This window comes from Lathyrus oleraceus, chromosome 4 (genome assembly GCF_024323335.1).
Source record: "Lathyrus oleraceus cultivar Zhongwan6 chromosome 4, CAAS_Psat_ZW6_1.0, whole genome shotgun sequence".
NCBI lineage: Eukaryota > Viridiplantae > Streptophyta > Magnoliopsida > Fabales > Fabaceae > Lathyrus > Lathyrus oleraceus.
Window position 1 is genome coordinate 494,215,128 of NC_066582.1, and position 9,712 is coordinate 494,224,839.

Consider the following 9,712-nt stretch of genomic DNA (forward strand, 5'->3'; position numbering starts at 1 on the left):
TTATGTTATAGTATTTTTATGTCCTCCTTTTTCTCTAGTTGTTTGACTTATCTTCATCTGATATACTCTTCTTACAACTGAATCTACAAGTATTCTCTCTACATGCTCAAACCACATAAGTTTATTTCTATCATATTCTCTACTATACGTGTTACACCAATACTCTATCTGATATTTTTATTTCTAATCATATCCTTTATAGTTTTACCACACATCCAACACAATATCTTCATCCATGCTACATTATACCCTCGTGTTGATTCTTAATTGTTTAACATTTTATCGCGTACAACATTCATAAGTCTTATCGCAGTTCGATAAAAATTTTCCCTTCAGTTTTAGCGGTATCTTTGCTTCACATAAAACCTCTGAAATCCTAATCCATTTCAACCACCCAACTTTAATTTGATGGTTCCCATCTCCTTATATTTCTCCATCATTTTGTATTACAGACCCGGTATATTTAAACGGTGTGACTTGAGGGATGATATGGTCTCCAACTTTCATCTCTAGGTTAGAAACACTTCTTCTTTTGTTGAACTTACATTCCATATACCTCGTCTGACTTCTGCTTAGGTGAAAAACCATGTGTTTCTAAAGCTTGTGCCCAAGTCTTTAACCTCTCATTTAAATCTCATTTTGTCTCTTTAAGTAAGACTTTATCATCTGTAAAAAAACACGCATAACTATTGGATGTGTTCTGTGAGTACATCCAAAATTAAGGATTGACCATTGATGCAAACATATTGTAATGGGGAAATCATGTGTCTCTCCACCCTGGATTCGCACACTAGTGACACCCCTTCACATGTCTTGGATAGCTCGAATATATGCAATCCTAGTCCCTTTCTTCTCTAAGACTTTCCACAAAATCTCTTTAGGCACTCTATCGCACGCCTTCTCCAAGTCAATAAATATTAAGTGCAAGTCTTGTTGGTTCATTCGATATTGCTTCATCGCACGCGGTAATAGATAGATTGCTTCTATGGTTGACCTTCCAGACATAAGAACAAATTGATTCTCAGTACCCTGAGTCTCTTTTCTTAATTTTCATTCAGTGACTCTTTCACATAACTTTGTGGTATGGTTCATAATTTTAATCCCTATCAGGGCCGGTTCTTTTCTTGTGCAAGTTGTGCAGTAGCACAGGGCCTCACTTTTTGTGGGGCCTCAAATTAACTATTATTAGTGAATATAAAAAAATTAATAAATAAAAATATTTTTCTATCACATATAATAAATAAAATATTAAATGCTGAAAAATAGGATATTTGAAAACCAAACGTTTTTTTCTCTTTTCTCACACGTTCTCACTTCTCTCTCCTCTCAAACGTTATTCTCTTCTCTCTTTCTCTGTTAAAGCTGTTTGAAACCAGAAAAAAAATCTTATTTTTCCTTTTCAATCCTCTCTTTTATAGGTTAGTTTATTCAATTAGTTACTTTCCATTTATTTTTATTGTGATTATTTGATTTTGAAGGTAGAAAAAATAGTAATTTTAAATTTATTTTAAATTTTAGGGTGAAATCCTATTTTAGTTCCTGTATCAATATTGATTTTAGATTTTAGATTTTAGATTTTAGATTTTAGGGTGGAAATGAGGGTAACTTGTGTTCTTTATAAAATTATAATATATAAATAAATAAAATTTTAGGGTGAAATGGGATATTAGTATACTGTATATTAGTATATACTACTCAGTAGTATCAAAATTCAAAACAAGGATACTGTTGGTGTTGGTGATGATTATTATACCTACTTTTTCTCATAAGACCAAATTGCAATTTGGAATCTTTCAAAGCAAAATTAGTATGTATTAGTATTGATATTTTTTATGATTAATTTATAATTTATTTAATTAAATATAATTTATTTTCTTACTATTAATTTATAATTTGCTTTTAATTTATAATTATTAATTTTTTATGGTACTATATTAGAGAAGAACACAACATAATAAAATATAATTGAATATTAATTAAAGTCTTTTCTCCATGATTTAATTATTACTATTTTTTGATGATTAATTTATAATTTCTTTTATTTAATGTAATTGATTTTTTTTGTTATTGATGTAGGAACACAATTTCACAACAGGATAATTAGTAGATCATCGACGGACACAAAAGACATTGTGAGAAATTTCAGGTTTTTCTTATTATGCCTCCTAAGAATAGAAAATTTGAATGTGGAAATGATAAACGTAAGAAAAAGAAAAAAATTGAAGAGTTAATTCAATCTGAAGTAAGAGCTCTTGATAAATTTTTAATCAAAGAACCACAAGTTTCAAATGAAAATCGTTATGTTGATAATATTGATAGTTTGCCTATTGAAAATGATAATCTTGATAGTGTGCCTATTGAAAATGATAATCTTGATAGTGTGCCCATTGAAAATGATAATCTTAATAGTGTGCCCATTGAAAATGATAATCTTGATAGTGTGCCAATTGTTGATGAAGTTAATAATGATGATAATGTTGATTATGATATATTTGATCCAAGAAATTGGGATCGTCTTCAACCTAAACTGATTGATTTATTAGTTGTGAAAGGTCCTAAAAGAGATAATTCTATTGTGAAGGGTCCTAGAGATAGTTTGAATAGACGTTTTGCGGCTAATTTGTATAATAGAGCTTTAGCAAATGGAGAGGTGTGTGATAGAGATTGGCTTGTTTATTCGAAAGAGCTTGATAGAGTATTTTGTTTTTGTTGTAAAGTTTTTAAAAATGGGATTGTTAGGGGACAATTAGCAAATCAGGGTTATAGTGATTGAGTACATGTTGGTCAAAGAATTAAAGAGCACGAGTTAGGCATGGAACATGTTAAAAATATGACTACTTGGTATGAGTATCGCAAAAGGCTGCAAAAATTTCAAACTATTGATAAAACAACTCAAAGATTAATTGAGAAAGAAAAGGATCACTGGAAAAATGTTTTAAAAAGAGTTATTTCAATAGTGAAATTTCTTGTTAAACATAATGTAGCCTTTCGTGGTTCTGAGGAGAAATTGTACGAAGATAGCAATGGAAACTTTTTAGGTTTGATTGAAATGTTAGCTGAATTTGACCCAATCATCCAAGAACATGTTAGACGTGTTACAACTCAAAAAGTTCATATTCATTATCTTGGGCATAACATACAGAATGAGTTGATTTCATTGCTTGGTTCTGCGATTAAAATTGAAATCATTAGAAAAATCAAGCAGGCAAAGTATTTTTCAGTGATACTTGATTGTACTCCTGATGTTAATCACCAAGAGCAGATGTCTTTGATAATAAGATATGTGGATATTTCTTCAGCTTCTGTTAGTATTGAGGAATCATTTTTAGGATTTTTGAATGTGAATGATACAAGTGGTCAGGGGCTTTTTGATGTTTTACAAAATGAATTGAAAGAACTTGGTCTCGACCTATTTGACGTGAGAGGGCAAGGTTATGATAATGGGTCCAATATGACAGGAAAACATCAAGGTGTGCAAAAGAGATTTTTAGACATAAATCCGAGAGCCTTTTATACTCCTTGTGGTTGTCATAGTCTTAATTTGGCATTGTGTGATATGGATAACTCTTGTATTAAAGCTAGGAATTTTTTTGGAGTTGTTCAACGTATTTATACAATTTTTGCCAATTCTACTAAGAGATGACAAATTTTGAAAGATAATGTAAAAGGGTTGATTCCAAAATTATTGTCATCCACTCGTTGGGAGAGTCGTTTAGAAAGTGTCAAAGCTATAAGAACTCAAATGTTAGAATTTACAGAAGCTTTGCTTGAAATGTCAGAAAATGATCTTGATCCTAAAATACAAAATGAAGCTAAATCCTTAACGACAAATGAGCTTGGTGATTTTGAGTTTTTGATGACTATAATTATTTGGTTTGAAATATTATCTGCAATTAATTCTCTTAGCAAACTTTTACAGGAAAATGATATGCTTATTAATGTTGCTATGCAAAAAATTAAGGGGTTGATTTCGTATTTTGAGGGATATAGAGAAACGGGTTTTTATAAGGTATTGATTAACGCTAAGGAAATTGTGGTGGAATTGAATATTGCCCCGATATTTCCTCAAAGACGTATAATTAAAAGAAAAAGGCAATTTGATGAGAATTTGAATATTCCATCAGTCGAGCCATCAGAAGAAGAATCATTTAGGGTTAATTATTTTCTTTACCTTGTTGATCAAGCTGTTGTTTCTCTTAATAAGAGGTTTGAGCAATACCAAGAGTGTGAAAGTATTTTCGGTTTCTTGTTTACTTCTCACAAGTTACAATCATTAGATGATGCAACTTTGAAGTCTTGTTGTACTAACTTTGAGCAGGCATTGAAACATAATGAGCAATCTGATATTGATGGGAATAAATTTTTTGCAGAGTTAAAGTTACTAAGAGAAATGTTGCCTGAAGAAACCATAAGACCTACTGATATATTATTATTTTTAAAAGGCTTGGATTGTTTTCCTAATACCGTTATTGCATATAGAATCTTATTGACTATTCCTGTGACAGTTGCTTCTTCAGAAAGAAGTTTTTCAAAATTGAAGTTGTTAAAGACTTACTTGCGGTCTACCATGTCACAAGAAATGCTTAATGGATTGGCATTAATAGCTATTGAAAATGATATTTTGGAGACAATAAAATATGAAGACTTAGTTGACGATTTTGCTTCAAAAAGTTTCGTAGGAATGCTCTTTTTATGTAGTTAGATAATTTAAGTTGTAAAAAATGGTGTTAGTAGTTTAAACAATACCTTTGAACTTTTTGGTACTTCATTTGGTTAATATATAATTTTATCTTTTATTTGTCATTTTTAATCATTAAATTATATATATATATATATATATATATATATATAATATATATATATTATATATATATATATATATATATATATATATATATATATATATAGGCCCATTTTTAAAATTAGAACAGGGCCTCTGAATTGATTGGGTCGGCCCTGATCCCTATAATTTGGACAATTTTGTATATCCCCCGTGTTCTTATAGATTAGAACTAAAGTATTTCTTCTCCATTCACCCGACATTTGTTTTGACATCATAATTTCATTAAAGAGTTTTGTGAACCACTCAAGACCTATATCTCCAAGAATTTTACACACTTCAATAGGTATGTTGTTTGCCCCAACAACCTTATTGTCACTCATCCTTTTCAATGTTTCTTTTATCTCTTGTTTATAAATTTAACGGTTGTAATTATAATTTTGATCATCTTCTTTAATTTCGAGCATGTTAGAGTCGGTGAGATACCATATTCTTCATTATATAAATTATAGAAATATATCATCCATCTATCTTTCATATCTCTTTCTTAAACCAAGACTTTGTCTTTTTCATCTTTGACACACTTCACTTTATTCAAATCTCTCTTGTCTTTATTTCTCTTCCCTTAGCAAACCTATATATAGATTTTTCTCCCTCTTTAATTCCTAAAGGTTGATGTAATCCGTCAACAGCTTGGCTCTTGCTTCACTCACTGCCTTCTTGATCTCATTTTTAGCATTTTTATACTTTTCCCAAGTTTAAACATTTTTACACCTAGATCATTCTCTAAAATAATATGTTATTACTCTAACTTTACTCTAGACAATATCATTCTACCACCATGATTCTTTAACCTTTGGTCCAAAATCTCTTGATTCTCACAATGTCTCTTTGGATACTGTTTTAATCTCTTGGCTCATCTTATTCCATACATCATTAGAGCTTCCTTATTATTGTTCAAACCCTCCCTCTAAGATCTTGTGTTGGAAACTTCCTTATTTTACACCCTTCAAATTCCCCAACTTGATCTGTGGCGCTCCCAAGTGACTTTTTATTTTTGCTTCCCTCTTAATTTTTACATCCATAACCCAAACTCTAGGTTGGGTATTCAAGCTCTCTTCTGGAATAACTTTACAGTTCAATCACAACTTCCTATCTAATTCCATAATAAGCAAGAAATTTATCTGAGAATATGTCACCCCACTTTTATATGTGATATACTCATCTATTTTCATAAACCAGGTATTTGCTATAGTAGGATCCAAAGCCAACAAAAACTCCAAGATGGGTTTACCCTCCCCTTCGTATTCCCCTCCTCTGGATCATACCCCACATCCACACTCTCCAAACCTCTTGGTACGCTTTCTACATGTTCATTTAGATCTCGTCTAAGAAAATGCTTCTCTCCTTAGGGTATGTAAGCCTTCTAAATTCTTCCCAAATTTTACCTTAAGGTGTTCTGCTAAGTCCACCTGGTGTTAACAACATTAAAAGTGTTTTGTTCCACTACAAATTCAAGGCTATGATTCGATCTCCTACTCTTTTCACATTCACTCCACTCCTTGTCCACAATAATCTCCATCGCATTTGTTGATTTAATTTTCCGGTGTACCAAAGCTTAAATCTCGAGTTGTCTAATTATTTCACTTTTCACATCTCCATTTAGTTTCTTGTAGGCACATAAAATTGATCTTCCTCTTAATCATATGGTTCACTATTTACATGAATTTTCTAGTAATTGTGCATATATTCCATGATTCAAAACAAATTCTACTCTCATCAACTAACTTCTTTATACACATCCATTCACGAAATGTGAGAACCCTTGATTAATTTTTACTACATCCAAGCAGCAATGCAATAGCTCTTTCTCTTTTGATATTGTACTTGAATCATAGAGTAAGTTGTTTACCGGCAACGACCTAACATTCATATTATTCTATAAATGATTCACATCATAGAGATTAGACAAAATTTTAATTTAGTTATCGACTAGCTAATAAAATCCTCTGCGTTTATCCAGACTTGAAATCAACCGTGCATGACAAATCTAACATTAACATAGGTAGGTAGAATTGAAAGCAACAAAATATATTTAAAAAAAATTAGAATCAATTTTGACTAGAATGCAAAAAGAAAGTTAAGAGATAGATAAATTATTGGTTCATGATTAATTCATGGAGCTAACAACCATCCACCCCAAACAAATCAAACACTAATATTTGTATATTAAAACAGTTATTTTACATAAACTTATATGACCTGTATTTTACATCTTAGATTTATATTAATGTCAATAATTAAATTGTCAACCTTAGTGATGAGAAACATAATTTAATCTTAAATGAACCTGAGAAAAAGAAATTTCTTAAATATAATTTAATTTGTTGGTGCAAAAATATTTGTTTTAGTTGAAGAAGAAGGAAAGATGAAAGAAGAAGATTCATTAGCCTAAAATAATTATTTTAGTTCGAACAAATTTTTTCATTTTTTATGCTTTTAAATTGTTTGAGTTTAGTGATTTTTTTTAATAATTATTATTCTAAAATTAAATATTAAAATAATCATATTTTCAAACTATTTATTAAATTAGCTACTTTTCAAAAAATAAAATTACACGGGCAAGAGCAGACATCACTGTATATGCCGCCGCATACATATTTTTTCTGCACTAAAGCGTCAATCCTATTGGCGCATGCATGCACATGATACAATAAGAGCAGCTGTCACTATTAATGACATTTTTTTAATTATTTAAAAAATACAATGTGCATGTACTAAGAGGAGACGTCAAGAGGAATGACATATGAATGCAAAAGACTATTGAACATGCACTATGAAAAGTGACGCATGCATGCAATATTAACATTTTACGTGCATGCATCATAGACAGTGGCGCCTTAGTATAAATAAGCAATGCATGCGTCATAGGTAGTGGCGCTTGTTTTTATCATATAATTTATTTATTTTTAAAAAATTGTTAAATTGATAAATAGTTTTAAAATATGGTTATTTTAGTATTTAATTTAAAAAAATAGTTTTTAAAAAAAATCGAGTTTAGTCATTAAATTATTTTAAATAACAGAAATGAAAAAGAAAATATAGAAAATTATCTAAAAGTCTATGATATGATAGTTGTATCTTTATGTGGAGCTATCAATGTGAGTTAGAAAGCAACAACCAACAATCCCATGTGGCTCCAACTAAAATGTGGAAAAAGCACAAAATTGAGGGCGCCACTCTTGTCTCAAATCAGAGAAAGTAGATGGCATTGATTAATTTTGTTAAGTAAATAATGATTGAATTATAATTTACACAATAAACTTTTTTTTTGTAGTGAGTAGTGAAAATTTGGCAAAGCCCAAAAGGGCTAGATAGCCAAGTTGGAAAACAAATATACAAAACCCAAAAGCAAAGACCCAAGTCAAGCTTATCAAAGAGAAGAGCAATTTACTTGGCACCCAAAATATTACATTTTACACCTCCACATATTTTAAAATGCAAATTGTAATCCTCGTCTAATTTACCTCTCTCAAATGTTATATGATTTTAAAAAAATTACCTTCTATGAATTAGTAAAAAAAAATGTGATAGTTTTTTAAATTATTGGGTAGAAGTCATAACATTTTTTTGCGAAACTGTTGTTTAAAATTCAATCAAATTTTTATAGGAAATATGTGTTTATGCTGGATTTTTGAAAATCGGGTGCATATTCTCATGGACACCAGATTTACATAATATGCTGTGTACTAGATTTTTTTGGCATCCTTGAAAATTTGATAGACTAATTTTTTTTCTTTTCATTTCAGCTGTCTCAAATGGATGAAGATGGGATACATGGAGTTCTAGAAGATTTTACACTAATATTTTTATATGATCGAAATTACATTGATCGATATTCTTGTATGGTCGGTAATAGTTCAAAACTTATATAAATATGCTTCTTGTGATGTTAGAAAATCATATAAAAAATTTAATCAATATTTCTATCTTGCATTTGTTTACTTTATTGATATAAGAACTCTATTTGAACTTAGGGTTATTAAGGATACACTTTAGTGGATCTGAAATCCAAACCATAGAATCTCTTACACCACAACAACAATCGAAGAGTGATTAAGATTGTTTATCGTTCGACGACTGTTGTTAAGTTTATGTTATGTCATGTTGTTAAATTTATGTTGTAATTGTGCAACGATAAGTCATAAACAAGTAATAATATAACACAGAATTTTTTGGAACAACAAGTCATGAAACAACAAAAAGTCATGATCCAATAAGTAGTAATATCTTTAATGATCCACCGCGTGCGATGTGTTCAATTTGCGCAACTAAAGTAAAAAACTGACCATCTATTTTTACCAAACATATGAGGTTATTAAAAAGAAGAGATATATGTTACATCCTTTATCGACCCGTCATAGGTGATGAAGCGGTGGTGGAATTTCATTTAAATATCCAACAACATCTAAAGGGTCGCGTGAGCTAGGAGGGATAATGCGAGAATGTGATACTCTATGCTAACATTCTATGTACACATCCAAACACTGCTAAGGAAATGTCACAACCATTGCATTTTCTCTAATTGCGATGACACTACTTTCCAAGTTAGAACAAAATCATTCATCAATGTTATATGGTCCAATATTAATTGGTTGTGGTATGCCCTACACATAGCCAAACTGGAAAAGACATCGCTCAGTAAGCAATCACTTAACTCTCGCAACGCATATGATTTGAAAATAGTGCAGTCTCGTCAAGCTTTTGATATACTTAATGGTATGTGTATGATGTTTATATAACATCATGAAAGGTAAGAGCGTCACTCTGTCGACACTTCTAAATACCGTCTATGTGAGAATGCTTAGAGACCCTTGTTATTACTCTTAGGGAACCATCTATGATAGAATCCATATCACATATGTTACAAAA

General features: G+C 30.5%; 1 pseudogene; it reads left to right on the forward strand.

Moving 5' to 3' along the window:
- Positions 1 to 2,158: 2,158 nt before the first annotated feature.
- LOC127138186 (uncharacterized) lies at positions 2,159 to 4,702 on the forward strand (annotated as a pseudogene).
- Positions 4,703 to 9,712: the final 5,010 nt, after the last annotated feature.